At 44.7% G+C, this 21249-nt stretch overlaps 1 long non-coding RNA gene across 2 annotated transcripts; it reads left to right on the top strand.

Annotated features, from left to right (window-relative positions):
* Window positions 1–435: 435 nt before the first annotated feature.
* LOC111858683 (uncharacterized) lies at window positions 436–16550 on the top strand. Of its 2 annotated transcripts, XR_002841649.2 has the most exons (5): window positions 436–567; window positions 2252–2327; window positions 15809–15903; window positions 16227–16311; window positions 16391–16550. It is a non-coding gene; the product is annotated as an uncharacterized lncRNA (long non-coding RNA). The 2 variants fall into 2 exon arrangements; XR_002841648.2 differs by lacking the exon at window positions 15809–15903.
* Window positions 16551–21249: the final 4699 nt, after the last annotated feature.

Genomic DNA, 21249 nt, shown 5'->3' on the forward strand with positions numbered 1-21249 from the left:
TATGAGCCAACCGTACAATTTACCAACAAAATCCACATAACTTTTCAGACGGTTTCAGGTTTTCGGCACTATCAGGGGGCGATAAGTGTGCGCTAGAGAGCAGCGCGCTCACTTCACCGAGTACTTCGCATCTTTTTGAGCGTCTCAGACTTAAGTGATCATCAGCAGAAAGGCTTTGTATGATCATTTCAGGCTTAATCGGACACATTTAGCAGCGTCCTCATTAAGCCCGTAATCACACGCAGAATCACCGCTGCTCAGCTGTGAGGCGCTCCTAAACCGCAGCTCGGCGACCGCCAACGGCCCATTAATCATCGCGCCGCAAAGAAAGCGCTTTTGTGGGCTCAGCCAATGGGCGACGCGTTGCCACGGTGACGACCTTTACCCTCGAGAGGTTTTTTTGTGCATTTTTTTCTCTTTCTGGCTTGTTGATGCTTTCGTTCTCAGAATTGAGTGATGAGGTGTGACTTTGGGATGCTCTTCGCAGAAGAAGGAGGCGAGGGAGAGAAGGGCGCCTCACCGTCCTGTCCCATTCGCTAACGTTAGCTGGTGCTCCGAAGTAAACATGTCAGTGTTTCTCCCGTGGGTCTTCTCACTCATTTTTGCGTAGTTCTGCTATAGCCAGCGCTAACATTACCATAGGTTTAGCTGCCTTTACATGTTAGCTACCTAGCAGTTCTCTCAGATGCCTGGTCAGATTTTCTGTTTTTGCTAGAGATGTCTCCCATATACATGTGTTTTTGGATTATATATTATTAAAACATCTTATGATATTCGATTAGTTATATCGAGATACAGTGTCGATTGATAAGGGTTTTATTTATTAAAATTGATTAACAAAACGCGGCTAATTTAGCATAAGTGTTGATTTCGAAGTTGGAATATTAATTGGTTAGTAACTGTGTCATTCAGTGTGTTTCGGTTCGTAAGCGAAGTTGCCGTTATTCCGCAAATATTAAAAAATGAATTTTATTAAGAATTTTAAAAATCGTTGCTATGGGGCATTTGCCTCATTAATATGGGATTGATGGATTTGACAGATTACCGCGTAACATCCCAAATGTCATCCGTTTTGCATTTTAGGATGTTTTTGTAAATTGCTACAAACGGTACTGTCTGTGTGCGACTGGGGGTTTCATGAGAATAATTTGTATTCATGTAATTTAAAATTCAACTCCCGTTTGTTAATTTGCTCCTAATAATTGGAATTTAGTAATTCCAAGCAAATACCCTCGGAATTAAGTCCGTGTCACGCATGCTTCCTTTAGCCTAGGTTTGAATTACATAGAGTCAATACGGCTTTTTCACCTAATGCCTCCAGAATCACGGCTTCTTCGACCATGTGTAGTGCAACCCTAACTGTTAAAACTTGCGATTTCTCAAGCTGTGCTTCTAGGGAATTGTTGTGGGGAAAATATGCATTGTGATTTTTGTTTTGCTTGTGGCGCTGCTTGCTCCAAGATGAAACAAAGGGTCCAATATGGTAACCGTGTCTGAGATTAACAGTTGACTGACAACGTGCTGGGCGCTGGGAATCTCCCTCTATATAGGGGCCCGGCACTTTAGGCTGGAGGAGCGGACAAGCCTTGGCCTCAGTAGGCGAAGATAAGTGCTGAGTAAATGATTCCTTGCACCAGACGGGTGGCACTCACACGCCACAGAAAGTGGGCAGATCGCAGAGAAGTGGACAGCTCCTGCCAGACTTTGGTCTTGTTATCAGACAGGCAATGGAGATCTTAAACTATGAGGGCCATTTTAGAGGAGTGAAACCACAGGGGCAAAGTGTCCACATGGCAGACTATGTTAAGCTGAACATCAGACACTTATCCACTGTTGTTACGTCCTCATGTACAGGAGTGTATCTATTTTGCTTTCTTGCGATGTATGTACAACGTTGTGGTCGAGCACAATAGCAAACCTTCCAAATAAAGCTGCTGAAATATACCTTTAATCTGCATAATTTTTCAAGGAGACTATGTTTTTCATATTGCAGTACACTGGTAGTCAGCGATGTGGTAATTGGTGGCAGAGATGTTTTTCAGTTACTTAAAGAACAATACAGCCAAAACAATTAGCATTTAATTTTGAGCTGGTGTTGAGAGCTGCATCATTACAACACACAAGTATAATACATCTATGTAAAAAATACTTGTATTAGTGCTTTCAAATGTGCCTCAGTTCATACTGCTGAGTTGCTAGGATGTTCAGAGTTTTTAAAAGCATCTCCTTACATTTACATCTGTTGTCTTAGTGAAAGGGAGGGAAGTTATGAGGATCTCGTCTCCACTCTCCAAGGAACAGCCAGCCCTCCCACTAGACCTGGTTAGGTTAGTGACCCCTTCAGCCTCACCAGCAGATAACCTTGCCTGACACCCTTACATCTTTTGGTGTGAGTAACGATGTTTTTTAGAAAAAAAGATAATCATTTCTATCGGCCTAGTGCCTTGGATGGAGTTGTGGCTCTGAGGCTAGGGGTCTGTGCCAGTAATAGGAAGGTCGCTGGTTTGAATCCTGTGAAATGCCAGGAGTGATTCTACTCCATTGGGCCCTTGAGCAAGGCCCTTAACCTGCAGTTGTTCATTCCTGGGTATGGTGTTAATCTGCATCCAGCCCTGTAAGGAGGTCCTCAGACTTGCAGGGAAATTTGGGGGTTGGTGGCAGGATTGGCACTCCAGCCGCTGGAAAACACTCACATTGCTCCATTTGGACTAGTGTGGTGCTGAGGTATCACCCTGAGGTGGGTCGGTGGGTGTGGCAATGTGCTGTAACCCCACATACCCTTACGTCTGGAGGCTGTTGTTGACTAAATCTGGAATGACTTGCCTGCTTGTAGAAAAGGGTCTAGATTTTTTTCTTTTCTATGAATGCCCTGCTTGCAGACTGCATTAGGTGACATAAACAAACAATAATTTTTTTTTGGCTCCAATATTATGACCAAAGGTAGGCATCTGAAAACCCCTCCCATCTCAGCAACCCCACCCTCTTAAATCAGAAGCCAAAAAAAGTCAGTCTAGTGTTTGAACAACATACATTTTTTTGATGAGCGAGATTTTATTTTTGCTGTTTTTCCCCCCACCGTCAATTTTTGGAATCTCTCCGGCGATGCTTCAGTGTCAAGCCGCTTCTGGGCCGCTCGCCGGAAGCACGGTACCGGGGTTTACATGTACCAACGTGCCGGCGTTTGGGAGCACAGTGCGTTGGGCATGAGGATGGGCCACGGCGACACGGGCACGGTTAGTGGTGCTGGGGCGTGGCGGCTGCCTGGCGCTCTCTCCCGGTCGTGGGGGCGTCAGGGATGGGCAGCTGTGGGCACAGGGCTGAGAAGCCATAAATACAAACACTTTTCATGCAGCCTGACTGCTGGAAGCCAGACAATTAAGGGGATGGAAGACGGTGCATTTGCATACATATTAAAGTGAAGCCGTTAAAAAGAGTTCGGGAGATGGGGGGATGTGGGGGCAAGCAGCACACTTGCAAACGAGCCTTTCATCTAAAATACAGAACTAACCCCCCCCCCCCCCCCATCACTCAGGCATAAATCTGCATCCACTTTCCGTCACGAGTGCCCGACTTGGGCACCGAAAAGAACCGATCGGCTGAGGGTACCATCCTCCGTGGGGCTGATTTGTCCACGTCTCGCAGTTTGCCCCCCCTCCCCACACCGTGGTGGATTAGATTAATCCTGTCTCCACTCCGACGGCGCCACTAGAATAAAAGTGCATTCATCGTGCCGTCCGTGTTCATGGCATGATGTAAGGGGCACCAGTTGTCACCGTGGACCCAGAACATTACATGACCACTTTTCGTCACTTAGCTGATGTTCGTACCAGGCTGAAATTTACATGTCTGCAGTGGCAAAGGTATGACGCATTCAGTACAATAATGGTGCGTGTTAGCAAAGTAACACACACAGAGTTCATGTTAATACCACAGCTCATTAGTAATTTGTATAGTATGTGTAAAAGAAGAGTATATTTTAAAATATCCATAATGCCCATATAATGAGCACTACTGGGCAATTATTATGAGAAGTAAAGAGTTACAGTGGACATGGTGGCAATCACTGTAATTGTGATGAAGGCTATAGCTGTACATACAGATATGGTTTAGGTCGAGGCTACAGCAGCAGTAACAGCCACACAGAGTCCTCAGCAGGATTGTTTTGTTAAGGGAGGGGTGTCAGAAGTGCCTGGTAGAGGGCAGGGTCCTGTTTGGGTGGTAGGGAAACACTGGGCTCTAGAACGGATGGGGGGCAGCACAGCATGAGGGAACAAAATTGGAGGGGAGGGGAGGGGAGGGGGGGTCACAACGGAAGGGAACCTGGTTTTGAGTGTAAAAAGAAGAGCGGTGTACATCCCTGTCAGGCAGAAGGGCTTTGACAGAGGCTACCACCACCTCCCACTGCTCATCTCGTATACTGCCGACCTCAGAGGCTGGGGAGGGACAGGGAGGAAGGAGAGGCGCAAGCCCATCGCCGTCAGCTACCACAAAGGAAGGGAGAGGGAGGGCTCTGGAATATCCTGCCGTCTTTCGTTCTGAATGCTGTGTATTTTGTATCAATACCACAGAAGCCCACCAGCGATAACTAACTGCCTTTACTGACATCTTAAAGCCCAATGATAAAACTCTCATCCCAAAAATAAGGAATTGTATGACGTTGCTAAAGTTGCTTTATCTGTCACTGTCAGTTTCCATCTATGGGGGGGGGGGAAATAAAAGCACTGATAGTCTTATTTCTAGCTTAGTAATGTAGAATGTACTGTAGACATGCTTGTTTTACTGTGCACACGTGTGTTTTGTCTTTGGGCGTGACTTTGTCCTGCCCACTATATCCCAGATCTCCACTCTCTGCTCGCCATTAGCCCCAACATTCACTTGCGTTCAGAGTGGACAACAACTTTATTTTTGAACTTAACCAACTTAAATCAGTTTTATGATTGATGCAATATACATGTGATGCATTTTAACTGTCAGAAAGTAACCCAGTGTAAACAAAACAAGTACAATCAGACACTAGCAGCTTGTAGGGGAAAAGAATATACAGTCAGATCAAAACTAAAACTAGTTTTAGGTATCAGAAATAAAGCAAGCGTACATACAAACAGGCATGTAACAAACTGAAAATGTAAGAATGTAAAACCAATCCTTCCACTGCTGATAGATATTAAGAAAAAGCACAAAAATCCCAAATTTCTTTTTCAATAATGAAATTTTACAATTTAATCAGATGTTCATAAAGTGACTGTACCTCCAGTTTGTATCCTCCACTTTGAAATTCCTTCACACGCATATTTCACACGAAATATAAGCATCTCATTTTGCATATTGTGAAAACATTAAGCATTTTTGTAATGTCACCCATATGTCGCCAGTGTGGCAATCGTATTCGTCAAAAAAATACAAATCTGGGTTTCCTTGTTGTCTGATGTTTATTCATCATGTGAATTACGCCGAAACAGTGAAAGCCGATTGAACCCGAGTGTGAATTAATAATGCAGGAGAGAATGAAATGACGACGCCAGCAAAGAAATGAAAACAATTGAAGCACAACATATTATAAAGCTCCTGAAATGACAATAAGACTGGGCAAGCTTTCTGAAATGATTCATTCGAAAGGCTGCCGTTTTAGCCCTGAGCTCCCGTGACCCCGTCTCCAGTGGACTGCTGATGAAGCTGGCCTCGTTAGTGCTGTGGTACGCTGAGATAGAGGGAGCGATACGGGCCAGGAGGACCACAAACACCACATGCCCAGATGCGGGACAGCATCTGAAGCTTTGACCCCGAAAAAGTTAAGACTTGCACCTTTCTTAAAGCTACATGAGCTACTTTGGATACAACTGCAGCAAGATGATGTTAGCTACTGCTAGGTTACAGCAAAGACAGACACGCTCCTCTAAAAGATATGGATGGTGTGGATGCTATGGTTACAATCTGTCGTGAAGACCACAAGGTCATGCACCTGGTTTGCAGAGACCAGGAACCATTCCTCCACAATTACTGCCCAGCTTGATGGGACATATGCCACCGTCACAGGCCTCTCTCCTGTCAGTCCCACCAACTCAGGTCTGTGACTGTGAAATTCAGATCTGGTGACTGAGAGTGTCACGAATTTCTAGTCATTTCGTCCTCAAGCACCTCATACCACCCACTGATAAGTTGCGCCTGTGCATTGGAGCACTGTCATTCTGGAAGACACTCGCCCAGCAGGAGACACACATTGCATCATGGGATGCAGGTGATCTTGCCTTTCGTTCTTCCACTCTCTCTTGCATTATTAATATACTCTTGGGTTGAATCTGCTCAGCATGGCAATAACCCATGTTCCATCATCCTTGCCATCAGGAGCAGACCTAGGCCATGGCCAGCAAATGCACCCTGAACTAGTAAATCTGCCACAGCCATTGACAGGGTAAACTGGGCTAATTCTTATACCGAGGCTACACATGTGCATGTCTATTTGTCAGGATCACAAAGGGAGCTGAGACACCAGCTATCCATTGCCATCTGCTGCTGGAGATTATGGTTATAGTTACATCTAAAATTTGTTACCTGTATAGGGTTGAAGTTGGGTCACGCCTTTAAGACCCACGAGTGTCTCCTTTGACTATTTCAAGTATTGCTGGACACTTGTGATCTTCTGTTGTACCATAAAGTCTAAATGATGCATTTGTAGTACTGATGTAGGTAGTTCCCACTGTTACTTCTCAGTGATAATGTAAGTTTATATTTCCCTAGGTTGACTTTGCTTGACATTAATTTTTGCTTGCTCCCTTTACATAATAGTATGCCACACAATGCATGTGTAAACACTCCAACATAAAATGCCATCACTCTGCTGGATTCATTTGATTGTGCTTTCCCAGGAGCACTGTCAAGTAAATGCGATGAAGTGCCACAACACAAATGTATCAATGCATATTCTAGATGGTTTTCATTGTTTTCCATCTCTGGGAAGACTTATGGGCTTTAGATGAACCATTTAATGCAGGTGCAGCATGTTGGTCAACGCTGGCCAGACATGAGCTTCGATATTGCAGGTGTGAGAGATTGAAGTTCCTGTCTACACACTAGAATGGTCCGAGTTCATGTCTAGGATCCAGTGCAGGTCTGTGGGTGAAATATATCTCACTCGTATATACACTAGCCTGGGCCATATTTTTAGGTTATTAACGAACACACAAATATTCACAGAATGGGCCCTCAAACATGTCCTTGACATAATTATTCATGCATGTAGACACACCTACATATTTAGACAAGTTATGCCTCAAACAAAAAAGAAAGCTATTTTCATTGTCCTCTGTCTTCCTAGAAGTTTAATTAAGTAAAGGGTTCTTCTGTTTGTGTTGCTGTATTTTGAATTTGCTGTGTGATTGACCTAGCTTGAAATGAACTCTTCTACATTGACCTTTAATTGTTTCACTTGTTTTTTTTTTAGCATAGAATGGAATTTGCATCTTGCCTTGGGAAACCATTCAGTATGAGAGCTTCTGCCTGAAAGACAATAAGAATTGTAATAATACTAGACACTTTAATCGTCAAATGACCACAAAAATCACTTTAACAAGGAGAGGGTTTCCAGAATAGTAAACAAGCCGATTGAATTTAGTGGACTGAAATTACATAGAAAAGAACATCAGTAGTGAATGAAAATTTCACAGACTTTGGTGACATTTGGCAATACAAAATTTGTCAGATGAAGATGAAAATTAAATTGACTGCTAGTCATATTATTGTCTTTGTCTAAAGCAGAAATCTACTAGAACCTTTTTCTGATCTTCTGTAAAGTATACGTAGACTTACCTTCTTAAAGGGAGAGGTTTTGTTGGATGCCACTGTGGCTCTGCGGGGAGCGCTATAGCCAGCTCCTCCAGGATTGTGAGTTTGATTCCCACCCTCTCACTGTGTGTGGAGTTTGATCTTCTCTCCACGTTCACATGGATGTCTGCTAGCAGATCCAGCTTTGTCCTACAGTCCAAGACTTATGGTTTAAGTGAACCGGTGTCTCTAGATTCAACATTTAAGAGGTTTATTCGTCACATACGCAGTTGTACACATACGACATGTAGTGAAATGTAACCCTGGTCACTCCGAGCAGCTGTGCATGATAGCAGAATAATAAAATATAAAGATAACAATATAAAATAAAAAATATATGAAATAGGTTCAGCTGTACATAATCTATACATAAGTGACATGGTCAAAGTGATTGTGTCTCTGAACTGCAATGAGTATTTGTGGCTTGAGACTGATTGGCACGGCATTCAGGGAGTCCTCTGCCTTGCACAGTCTCACCTTGGACATATTTCATGCCATAAGTCTGCATTGGATAAACAGGCATGAAATTTGGATGGATGGATATTAGAGTCTATTGTTGGGGCTTCCAACCTTGTGCCCTCATGGGTCATAAAAAGGGTGTGGCTTTTTGGATTTTAAGGTTTTAAGGTTTAAAGTTCTTTTTTTGGATATTAACCAGCCCCTATGCCAAACACCCAGCATTATGTGGTCCAGTAGAATACTACCTGTGGATTGGGAAGCCCTGCTCAAATGGACACAATCACTTAGGATCCTAACAGGTCCATCACACATTACCATATCATCATCATGACATCATTGGATGTATGTATGTTCAGGAGTCATGCTTTGATGCTTCCCCAAATTCTACCTCCATGAGAGCATGCATGATGTGGTCTGTTAAGCACGTGGAACATGCAGGTGAGCAGCACGGACCGCTATACGCGCCTTACCGTTCAGCCTCTGCACATTGACCTGGCCTTGACCTCGGGGGAGACGCAGCTGTAAATCAGCCCCAGAGCTGGAACATTTCTCTGATTCACTAGACCATAAAGGACACACCTCTCCATACCTACAGCCCGGTGACACCGGGGCCTTTTGTTGGTTGAGTGGGTTTTCACAGTGTTTGCACCAGTTCTCAGTCTCTCCAGACTGGTATTCCTCACTTTCAGCTCCACTTAAAAGACTAAGAAGCCTTTTCCTTTCAGTTTGGGTTTCAGTCACTAATTATCAGCAGTGGATCCTATACTCAAGGGCACCACAATACCACCCCCTTCGGTTCTTGTTAAAATTTTGGGGATTAGATTTTGAAAGGTACGTGAAGACCTCTTTTGGGAAGGCTTTTTCCAAAGAAGCCGTTAATTGTTTGCAAATTATAAGATCACCTTAACAGGATAAATGTGCAGGACAGGAGAACATCTAAGGGTGCTTCCACTGCACCAGGTCCTGTACTTTTGGTACTGCAATAAAGTACCAAAACGTATGGTACATCAAGGTGTTGGTTTTCCACTGACGTAAAAACTGGTACCAGTGCCGAATGACATCACAATGCAAGGCGGGGTATTTTGTACCAAATTTGGAAAATGGCTATAATATACTACAGGGTTGGGCGATGTGTGATATTAATACCAACATCACATGTTATGCACGTGCAGTTCTCACATCGCAAAGACCGTGATGGTCAGCTGGGTTTAGATCAAGCTTTTTCATACCCCCATATTGTCCGGACATTATAGTGCAGGGGGTTTAAGTTTCACTAAAACGTTTTTACTTTGTCACAACAAAACTTAGCAAGTTTTGCAATTTTAATGATTATTCCTTTTTAAGATGATCTAGTATTTCTTTAAAAATCAGTTTAAAGTTTATTGCCACTGCTTTTGCATGAATGCTGCACTCTCCAACCATTCATTTTCATCCTTGCTGTTTAAATCAATCTTAGGTGGAATTATGAAGAATTGTTTATTTTGAACTCCTTTTTTTCTTTCCCAATATTTATTACAACAAAAAACACGATATTAGATTTTTTTTTCTTTATCGTGCAGCCCCAGTATATTATAGCAAATACTTTTTTAAATATCTCTTGTCATGCCATCCAGATCTTCTTTTCGTTCTTCTGACCGGATCACAAAAGCTCGGATCTCTTAATTTGTCCATGCATACATTTTATTGACATCTTTTTTTACTTTATTTATCAGCATATTTTTTCAAAATTTTCACATATTTTAGACACTGAATATCTTTGAGTGAGTCAACATGCTGTATTTTTTTTTTAAGAAAATCAGCAAATCAGAAACAGGGAAAGCGGGTGGTTGGGTGAACATGGAGACTGTTAAATGGGGCACTTTTCGGTAAAGCGACTGCATTTTCCCACCTGGACGACTGCCCAGCATCACGCCAAAAGACACGCATTCGGTGCCGGGTCACGACAACAGCGTCTGCGCAGGACAGGCAGCTATGGCGCTCCCCCCTGCCCCCTAGAAAGTCCATGCAGACACTCATCATTCATACAAGGCGTTAATAGGCCCGCACTAGCGTATATAGGTCAGTAGGTAGTGGTTAAAGACGCGGACTCTAACCCCGCCCAGGTCCCATGGGGCCCTGACATTCTACACTTCAGCTAGATGACCTGATTTGCTCCCACAAAGAATTCAGCGGTATAAAGGGATAAATGCTGTAGGCCATCTTATGCCGATTTGCAGAGCTTAGTGACTTAATGACAACTCGATTTGGTCACGTTCATGACTTATGTGGCATGAACATAAAGCATCAGGTGTTCCCATGTGTGAATGAATATATATATATATATATATATATGTGTGTGTGTGTGTGTGTGTGTGTGTACATATATACACACACATAGATATGTAATTCTGAGGCTGCAACTGAAAATGTAAGGCATATAGACAGGGTCAGCTTGGCTAATGTGCATAATGTAGGTAATTATATATGTTGGTGCTGTACGTGGTGATTCCAGCATCTTTGAGACAGTCACTGTGCCTTTTCACACACTACACTGGCATTTTCACACATTACAGTATCTATAATTTACTGGTGTGATGAACAGAGGAAAAAAACATCCAGGCAGGGGAAGTTCTTTGGATGAGAACACCTAGTTAAAGAGAGACCTCAGAGGAGAGCGGCCAGACCCCTTAAAGCTAATATGAAGGAAACAAGTGCATGAAGAGCAGCTCAGTACAACAGCGGTGCCAGGCAAAGCCATCTCTGAACCCAGAACTCATGTACCCTTTACAGTACTAGCTAGGTGTCTAATAAAGTGGGTCCTACCCGGTACTAGCTAGGTGTCTAATAAAGTGGGTCCTACCCGGTACTAGCTAGGTGTCTAATAAAGTGGGTCCTACCCGGTACTAGCTAGGTGTGTCTAATAAAGTGGGTCCTACCCGGTACTAGCTAGGTGTGTCTAATAAAGTGGGTCCTACCCGGTACTAGCTAGGTGTGTCTAATAAAGTGGGTCCTACCCGGTACTAGCTAGGTGTGTCTAATAAAGTGGGTCCTACCCGGTACTAGCTAGGTGTGTCTAATAAAGTGGGTCCTACCCGGTACTAGCTAGGTGTGTCTAATAAAGTGGGTCCTACCCGGTACTAGCTAGGTGTCTAATAAAGTGGGTCCTACCCGGTACTAGCTAGGTGTCTAATAAAGTGGGTCCTACCCGGTACTAGCTAGGTGTGTCTAATAAAGTGGGTCCTACCCGCTACTAGCTAGGTGTGTCTAATAAAGTGGGTCCTACCCGGTACTAGCTAGGTGTGTCTAATAAAGTGGGTCCTACCCGGTACTAGCTAGGTGTGTCTAATAAAGTGGGTCCTACCCGGTACTAGCTAGGTGTGTCTAATAAAGTGGGTCCTACCCGCTACTAGCTAGGTGTCTAATAAAGTGGGTCCTACCCGATACTAGCTAGGTGTACCTAATAAAGTGGGTCCTACCCGGTACTAGCTAGGTGTGTCTAATAAAGTGGGTCCTACCCGGTACTAGCTAGGTGTGTCTAATAAAGTGGGTCCTACCCGGTACTAGCTAGGTGTCTAATAAAGTGGGTCCTACCCGGTACTAGCTAGGTGTGTCTAATAAAGTGGGTCCTACCCGGTACTAGCTAGGTGTGTCTAATAAAGTGGGTCCTACCCGGTACTAGCTAGGTGTGTCTAATAAAGTGGGTCCTACCCGGTACTAGCTAGGTGTGTCAAATAAAGTGGGTCCTACCCGGTACTAGCTAGGTGTGTCTAATAAAGTGGGTCCTACCCGGTACTAGCTAGGTGTGTCTAATAAAGTGGGTCCTACCCGGTACTAGCTAGGTGTGTCTAATAAAGTGGGTCCTACCCGGTACTAGCTAGGTGTGTCTAATAAAGTGGGTCCTACCCGGTACTAGCTAGGTGTGTCTAATAAAGTGGGTCCTACCCGGTACTAGCTAGGTGTGTCTAATAAAGTGGGTCCTACCCGGTACTAGCTAGGTGTGTCTAATAAAGTGGGTCCTACCCGGTACTAGCTAGGTGTGTCTAATAAAGTGGGTCCTACCCGGTACTAGCTAGGTGTGTCTAATAAAGTGGGTCCTACCCGGTACTAGCTAGGTGTGTCTAATAAAGTGGGTCCTACCCGGTACTAGCTAGGTGTGTCTAATAAAGTGGGTCCTACCCGGTACTAGCTAGGTGTGTCTAATAAAGTGGGTCCTACCCGGTACTAGCTAGGTGTGTCTAATAAAGTGGGTCCTACCCGGTACTAGCTAGGTGTACTTAATAACATGGGTCTTGCCCAGTACTAGTTAGGTGTACTTAATAAAGTGGGCCCTACCCAGTACTAGTTAGGTGTACTTAATAACATGGGTCTTGCCCAGTACTAGTTAGGTGTACTTAATAAAGTGGGCCCTACCCAGTACTAGTTAGGTGTACTTAATAACATGGGTCTTGCCCAGTACTAGTTAGGTGTACTTAATAAAGTGGGCCCTACCCAGTACTAGTTAGGTGTACTTAATAATGTGGGTCCTGCCCAGTACTAGCTGGGTGTGCCAAATAAAGTGGGTCCTACCCAGTACTAACTAGGCCTACCTACCAAAGTGGTACTAGCTAGGTGTATTGAAGCACATACATGCTCACTCTGATGTGCATTGTCCATGCCTGCATATCTAGTGCAGGGTGATGATGAGTCTGCAATCTGTGCCACCAGGAAAATTGCAGCAGGGAGAGAACACCCACTATGGGGTCTTATTGAATGTTATCTGCCTTTAAGCATTATTTTTCTAATTGTCACACACCCATTTATATATATAAAATTAACACCCTTTAAGGTACATCTGTCTGCTGGACCTGAGACAGCCCCACATTCCACACCTCCTCGGTGACCGGTGTTAGTGACGGTGCTGCCGTCCGCGGCCCCCGCGGCGGGCAGGGGTGGGACGCTCTCCAGCGCCTGTACTGTCCGCACTGCCGCAGAGCCAGGCGTGGGAGTTCGCCCTGGCTCTAATTGATTCCCCGAAGATTCGGTCTCTTCTGCCTGCTGTAGCAGGAACGAAATAGAGAATAATACAATAAAATGAATCACGATTGCATGGAAAACAAAAGGAGACAGTGATTAAAATGGGCTAGTGCTCGTCTGAGTTTGATAGAGACTGAATACTCTCATTGTCTGACCACCTTAAGTATTTCTGTAGGCTTTTATGGTTTGGTGGCCTTTGCTGAACATATGCGCTGGACGCACATAATACTAAACAGTGAATTTTAAAATGTGCGCTATAGACTCGACATTGCTAGATACAGAGCAGTGCTCTCTCTGCGTTTTAGTGGATTATTTTACTATATCAAAGGACTGTTTGCGGGATTTAAATTTTACACAAAGATATTCTTGAGCGAGAAGACCCAAGCTAAAGATTTAGTTAAACGCTGTGGTGCTTGTAAATTGTATCATATAGAAATTCAGAATGTTTTGCTTTAGTTTATGATATTGAAATGTAGCTATTCCCACTAATGTCGTTACTCTCTTTGCTTCATAAATTGTTTTATTCATTCACGGGTGCATATTCATGTTCTAAAATTCAAAGGGATCACTTTGGATCGTCCTAACTACACTTCACATGAAATTATTGCAAAATATGAGACCAAAGCATGGTATAAATTGATTCTCGTTTTAGTCAGGGAACAATATTATAATGAAATAATGCTGGCAAATTAAACCATGAATTAATAATGATATGCAAATAAGAAATACAACACAATGAGGCGTCTCCCGCACACAAAAGGGTGAAGGGAGCCAGCGTCACGTTTCAGCAAACATTCATCACGGCTTCCCGGCGTAGTTTGGACTTCGCAAACTCCGGGTGAGAGCTGCCAAATGGCTGTGTTGTGGCCTTTTTAAAAAATTTAGGATACGTTTTTAATTCTGTTCCTCCTGCTGTCTGTAATAAACCTGCATGCTGAATGTTTAAAGATTAATGTGCCGGCTCTCCCCTCCCTCTCCCTTTCTCTCCCCCCCCCCCCCCCCCAGCACCCCCCCCCCTCCCATTCTACCCAAGCAGTACCCTCACGTATGCATATGCAAATGCTAAGCCTGAGCTCGGAGGAAGTAATTGTATGCATTTTTAACTGGCCAATCGGCTGCCAGATAGGCATAGATTGTCTCTGCTGCTTTTTTTCCTTTTTTATTTTTAGCTCTGTGCTTCCCCCTCCAGATGCAGAGAAATTGTTCCATGGTTCCAGTCTGCTGTAGAGTGATTAGAAATGGACCCGCTTTTCCTCCTCTCTCTCTCTCTTTCTCTCTGCCACCCACTCCCTCCCTTTCTTTTGCTCCTTCCCTCCATCCATCCCTCTATCTCCACCTGAGATGTGCTTCATTCCTTTTGAGATTCTGCGGGGCCACAGCATCACTCAAGGGCTGTTTCAGTTGGGTTTTTTTCTGGGTGCAGGCAAAGAAAGGGCAGAAGCAGAGGAGGGGAAGAAGGAGGGGAACACAACTAGGGCATCAAGATGCCCGCCACACCAGCCGTCGAGGTGCCCACACGCTCCGTGCCCGGTCATACATGCTCCGAGACACACAATGTATCGCCCTTACCCGTTGTGCGATAGTCTCTGGAGGCATGGAAATTCCAGCGACCAGCAGGGGTTCCTTCGATTTTGGGAATGGTACCTCTGATAGTCTGCTGTTCCATTCTGAAATCCTAATTTTTAGTTTAATAGCACACAGATCCTAAATAGAGCCACTTTGAAAAATGGAAGATAAGTGTAATAACAACCTACACCGGTCGAATACCTCTTTGCAGTTATTTAACTTGATAAAGTCGCTTGTAAAGTTCATAGAAGACACAGTTATCGTGTACATATTTCAGGGGACACACTGCCACGTCATTAAAGGTCTAGCTGCATAAATGGTTATATTATGGTTACATAATGGTTAGCTATGCACTGTATTGACCTGGATACACAAATACATGACATATATGGTGCTGTAGACAGATGTGCCAGGTAAATAATTAGTAATGAAAGGTACACAAAGGGTTTGGAGAACTTGGCATGTCAACTAAGAAAGAAAGTCAGGAGAAAGGAAGAAGGCCCGTTTTTACCAAGGTAACCTGTGAGCAGCAGAGGTGTATGACGTGTCACCCCCCTCATACTCACTTTGGGGCAGTCCGCATTGTTCCGCCCCTTGAGGACCCCCACTTTCGATGGGGTGAATGAATGGTTTTGTCCGTGAAGCTGTCAGTCGTGAGAACACTTAGCAACCAACCAATGGAATCGAGCCATTAAAAACACATAACGTGTAACACTGAAAAAAATACTGTCACAGATAAAATAATCAAATGAATATTGTCCTATGAAATTATTATTATCAGTAGCAGGATGCAATGTGCATCTTGGCCAGACAAAACCCTCATCCCTAAACAGTGTGTCTTGTGTTTTGTCATTTTCTTACATGAATTTTTATTATAAAATACAGAAGAGACAGCAGTGTCTGTGTACTGTGTGTGGACAAGTGGACACTTTCTCTTTTTTCTACATATTCTTCTCTATAATTTTGTGCGTAGGAGAAGGTGATAAACAGTCATTTTAGAGGGATGAGAAGAGAACAGAGAGGGGAGGGGGAAGAGCGAAGCACAAGCAGGCAAAAAAAAATTAGCTAGTAAGTTCATATCAAGAAAAAAAATACTCCCTGAAGGTCAGCATCTCCTTGCGCCTGGAACTTGATGTGTGCCTGAGCCATAAAACACGAAAAACATGGATTATTTGCGTATGTCACACGGCGTCTGATAAGGGATGCATTTCTGAATGATGAATAAATGAGATCAATTGTGAAAATGATGTTCCAGACATTTTTGTCTGTGTCTTAACTATAACAAGTAGCCTCAACACTCTGAAAACCCTTTTATGGATATTTTCCTTTGGAAACTGTAGCCTATTCCTACATCATGTCAATGGCCTCCACTCTCCATTATGCCATTGCAGGATCTCCTGGACTAGGAGCTGGCTGGTGTAGGGCCGGCAGTAGGGGGCGACCTTAAATTCACTTTAAGATGAGAAAACATACCAGGTAAGTCATTTACCTTTAGTATAATTTAAAAAAAATGAATGAAAATGGCAACATATATCTGTTTTCTTCCAACAAACAGCTGTGAGATTGCAGAGACCCACCATGACAGAAAGGCAGAAAAGCACACTCTCCTGTGGGCACTGAGAAAATGTCTCTGCTGCTGGTAATTCCCTCCTATTGGGGCATGTAAACCTGGTTGGGGCAATAAAGGGCAAAACCTACAAAGGCACCTACAAAAATTGCGTAATTATGATCATTAACTTGGCATAAACATTATATGTCCAAAAGAATGTGGACACCAGCTCCAATACCAAGAGTATTAATATGAGGTTGGTCGGCCTACTGCTGCTGTAACAGCCTCTACTCTTCTGCTAAGGCTTCACATTAGACGTCGGCACACATTGCTGGTGGGCTTTGCAGCCATTCAGGTGGGCTGTTGAGGTTGGGTCACCAGGTCCCTTTCTGTGAACTTGAGTGCCTGCCACTTTGCAGCTGAACTTGCTCCCAGATGTTTTGATCTTCACAGTCACTTCACTTACGTTAATCAGGGAGGAGAAATGTGGCAAACGGAGTTGTTGGAGAGAGTGGTGGTGCTGAGAGTCACTAACCTCTTCTGCACATCCATCAGTTCTGCTGCCCCTGCTTGTTGCTGGGTGGCTGGGGGCTTAATTATACACCCAAGTCAGAAATCTGTGTGGCATAATGGGCCAATTCCTCTGATTAATAGGGGTGTTCACGTACTTTTGGCTGCGCAGGGGACATAGCATACCAGCAGGATGAAGTCTTCCATTGTGGTGGCCCCCCCATATCGCAGTCCTGCCTTTTCTTAATTAAGACCCATTAGTGCTGGTCAAAGGGCATGGAGAGCCGTAGGCAGGCTTCGCCCCCCCCACCCGTGATCCCCCACCCCCAGCCTGAGGAGCATGTTGCACTACCCAAAACAAAATGCAATTGGCGGGCTAAGTCAGCGCCATCTCAGAAGATGGTGCCCCAGGCAGCCACCTATGCCACCTAACGTTAGACGGGTACTGCTTTCGGCTGTGGGCCAATACAGCATTGCAGGGTGGGGCCAGGGTGGGCATGATGGGCAATTCCCCCGACTGCCTCCCCTGCCGACCCCTCCCTCAGAACCCAAACTAACCCCCCCCCCGCACCGGCCCACGTCGCGAGGTGATGGGCCAGGATGAAGAGCAGAGGAAGAGGAGCCATTACCAGGACTCCCGCGCAAACAGCCGCGATGTCTCACAGATGAGGGACCCTACGTGTGGCAGCCCGGGGACAGGCGGAGGGTTCCAGAAGCCAGCATCCTGGGCTGACAGGCGCGTTCATTCACAGATTCGGAGTGGCCCGTGACGCTGCGAGAGGACGCAGGCATGCCTTGGGGAGGGGGGCTTTTCCTTTCTGCCTGAAAATACATATTGTGTGTGTGTGTGTGGATTAGGTTTCTATTACATTGTGGGGACCAAATGGTCCTCATAATGTAATAAAAACCTGTTTTTTCAATTTAACCATTTTTCAGGTCCCCACAAAGATCTGTTAATGCAAGTTAGAATGGCAAAAGTCTTGTATTTTGTTTGGTTACTTATGGTTAAGGTTAAGGTTGTCATGTTGGGATTAGAGTTTCCCCATAGAAGTGGATGGAGAGTCCCTACAAAGATATAATTACAAACCTGTTTGTGTGTGTGTGGATTATGTTATATAATTTATTATCTTAAAATGATTTTGTCTTTATCTTTAAATAATTTATATTTTTTGTATTTTATGTATTAAAAACTAGGCTCTCTGAAAGACCCAGAACTGCAGGCTCACTCACATACAGATATGACATCATTTCCTGCCATATTTACATTTTTATTTTTAATTAGTGGGAACAACTAACCAGAAACAGGAACCAAACTTTGTCAAAAAGGAATTTAAAAAACTGTGTGCAATGTACATACAGTATATCTCATATCTATAATATATATATATATATAATTATCTTGATATAGAAAATGTATTTACTATGAACTCTACATGGATAGATTATAAGCAGCGAGTGTCCTGTATACACGCAACGCCCTCTTCCTGGCCCCTCTAACGTAGATCTGCAGTGACACACCAGGTGTCATCAGAACCACAAATCACTTCAGAGCCCAGCTCTCACTCCCTCCCTTCCTCTCCCTCCCTCTCTCTCTCTCTCTCTCTCTCTCTCCCCCCCTCGCCACTCACTCAACTCAAACACACACACACACACTCTTCCTCCATCCCCTTGTGTGTCGCTTCACATTTAAAAGACAGTGTGTGCGTGTATGCATATATATGTACTGCATATATATATTTATATATATGAGCACTTCAGAAAGCAGGGAGGGAGGGGGGCGGGCCGATGGCAGCCTGATCCAGCCCCCTTAAAGCTGAAGCGGCAGAGGAACAAGGTCAGGCAAGTCGTGGGGCCGCTGCCGTCCCCCTGCTGCTGGGGGGCTTTTATGCAAATGAATTCCATGACATGCCTGGATTTGTTTATCAGCCCCTGGCCCCTCCCCCCACATTATCACCCCCTCCCTTTTATTTTCTCTCAGCTCCCACCTACTCACAGCTTCCCTTGTATGCTGAAGATAATTCTTTGGGTTTTTCATCAGCAGGCTAATGCTGTCCTGCCCCCCCCCAAGCCCTAACCCCCACATTGGCACAGGTACCAATCATACCAGCCCCGGTATCTCCGGGCATTTCTATCCACATGAAAGCGTCACGATTTATCTCAAAGGGCCAAGACATAAGGAGAAACCAGGATATCAGGGATACTTTGCTTTGAAAACTCTGTCAGCTTTTGTGACACATGTGAATCATGCCATTCCTAATCACTAAATTACCTGAAGGCATCACCGATCATGTGGAAGACATGTTTTCCTTAGCATCCGAGCCAGATTAGAGCCACACGATGAGGGGGGGAAAAGGGGGCCGTTACGGCTGTGTTCTAAAGCTTGGGCAGAAGCACTGGCTGCAGCTGTGCACGGCACGCAGGACCGGGCGTGTGTCACGTAGAGGGCTGCAGCTAGCAGCCAGCCTGCCAACATGCTGCTGGGGGGGGTCAACAGGTTTGTCTGGTGGCTTTGTCTTCCGCCCTCTCATACCTGTTGACACTGCAGCAGAATCGCACCCCCACCTCACCAAGCTCCCCTGACCACTAGTGGACTAGTGCTGTGATGCACCAACAGACTGGCTTCTGCAGCAACAAGTGCGAATGCTTCTCCCCCCTATTCACCTGCAAGACGGGGGGATACAGACGAAATGTGAAACATCTGAAAATCCAAATCCCCCCCTCCCTAAGACTGGGAGGTTCTCTGCACACTGGTTGCCAGCAGCAAAGCAATCACTGGTCAGTCGTTACGATCACAATGGTGAGAGAGGTTTTTCCACAAGAGGAAGAGGGATTATTATATGTATGGTGTGGGGGTTATGGGACGAGGCATGTTATAGAACAAAAGTTATCTTAATGAGCCTGAGAAAATATAATGTGTCTTTCTGAACCATCCCATAATACACCCATGTCCTCTGCATCAAAAACATGTTTTTGCTACAAATAGCAAAAGCTCTATCTATCTATCTATCTATCTATCTATCTATCTCTCAATCCTAAGCCACTTATTTTTTATGGAGGGGGATCTTCAGAATAAATGTTCTAGCTGTTCTCACCCCCATCCCTCCATTCACAGGGCAGATCATGGACCACTCCATTCCCATGCGTGAGTCTGCAGCGCCATGCTCTCCAGCGGCCTCTGAGAGCTGCAGTCGCCATGGAAACGTGGCCAATCGCAACATCCGCCTGTTACATGGGTGGGGACAGTGCGCAGCTTGAGCGGGCGTGGAGGGTGGTCAAACTTTAAAGACCACCTTTAAGAATGCGTGTGGGCCGATGCAGCATGGCCGTGAGTTTAAAACTGAGTGTGAGCCGCATTTTTAAAAACACACCCAGCGCAACTGAAGGGAATGCAAAAAATTAAAAATACCAAAATAGCAACAGTTGGAGGGGATGCTTTTCTGTTGATGCAAAGCCCAACCGGGCACGACGTAGGCATTCGGAAATGCTGGACAGTGCCGAGCCGGCGGCCTGGTTTATGGCTGCGGTCAGTTTCCATGCCGTTCACCAAACATGAAGTTAGTGTTCTCTGTTTTTACCCTTCACATTTGCACATTGACATGCATAAAGGCAACAATGCAATGTATCAAATGCAACATTGCATATTTTTAATGTTGCATAAGTGTTGTGTACTTTACAAAGCCCCTGTTTTTAAATCATAATCCTTCCACGGTCTGTAAGAGCCACTCCGAACACCTGCAGCATTAGACGTTTCACACAGTCAAGACCTCGTGGTTGTTTTCCTCGCTGTGTCTGCATCTTCAACGAGACGCTGATATTTCAAAGAGTTTAGTGGTTTATTTCATGGAAGTGAGCGCATATCTTTCGAGCAACGAATTTCTCTTTCTAACCGGCATTTATTCAAGGAAGGCTCTGGCACTGTACGCATGTCCTGATTTTGCTGAGCTCGATGTATCCCTGGGTCAACAAAGGAGGGGCTTGCGGTTCACTTCTTTAACCAATCACAGTCTTCATCGTATGACATCATCACATTGGTCTGTTTTTTCTGATTTCAAAACTCAAGGCTTCAAGCCATTAAGACTCAGGTGGGGTGTAGCTCGGCAGGCTAAGCCTCTGTGCTTGTGATCAGAAGGTTGCAGGTTCAAGCCTTGTTATTATTATTATTACCATAATTATCATGAAATAAAGATGCACCCTTACATTGTTCTGTGCAGCCGTTGCAGGGAAGCATATTTTCTTCTCTGGCCATTTGACTTCTGAGACATTGTGGCATGGTTTCCAATTCACCTCCCCCCCCCCTTCACGGCTTGTCTCCAGAGGGTTGCAGCCTGTGCCACTAAACAAACATGACCAGGCGC

Source organism: Paramormyrops kingsleyae, chromosome 2, assembly GCF_048594095.1.
Source record: "Paramormyrops kingsleyae isolate MSU_618 chromosome 2, PKINGS_0.4, whole genome shotgun sequence".
Taxonomy (NCBI): Eukaryota; Metazoa; Chordata; class Actinopteri; order Osteoglossiformes; family Mormyridae; genus Paramormyrops; species Paramormyrops kingsleyae.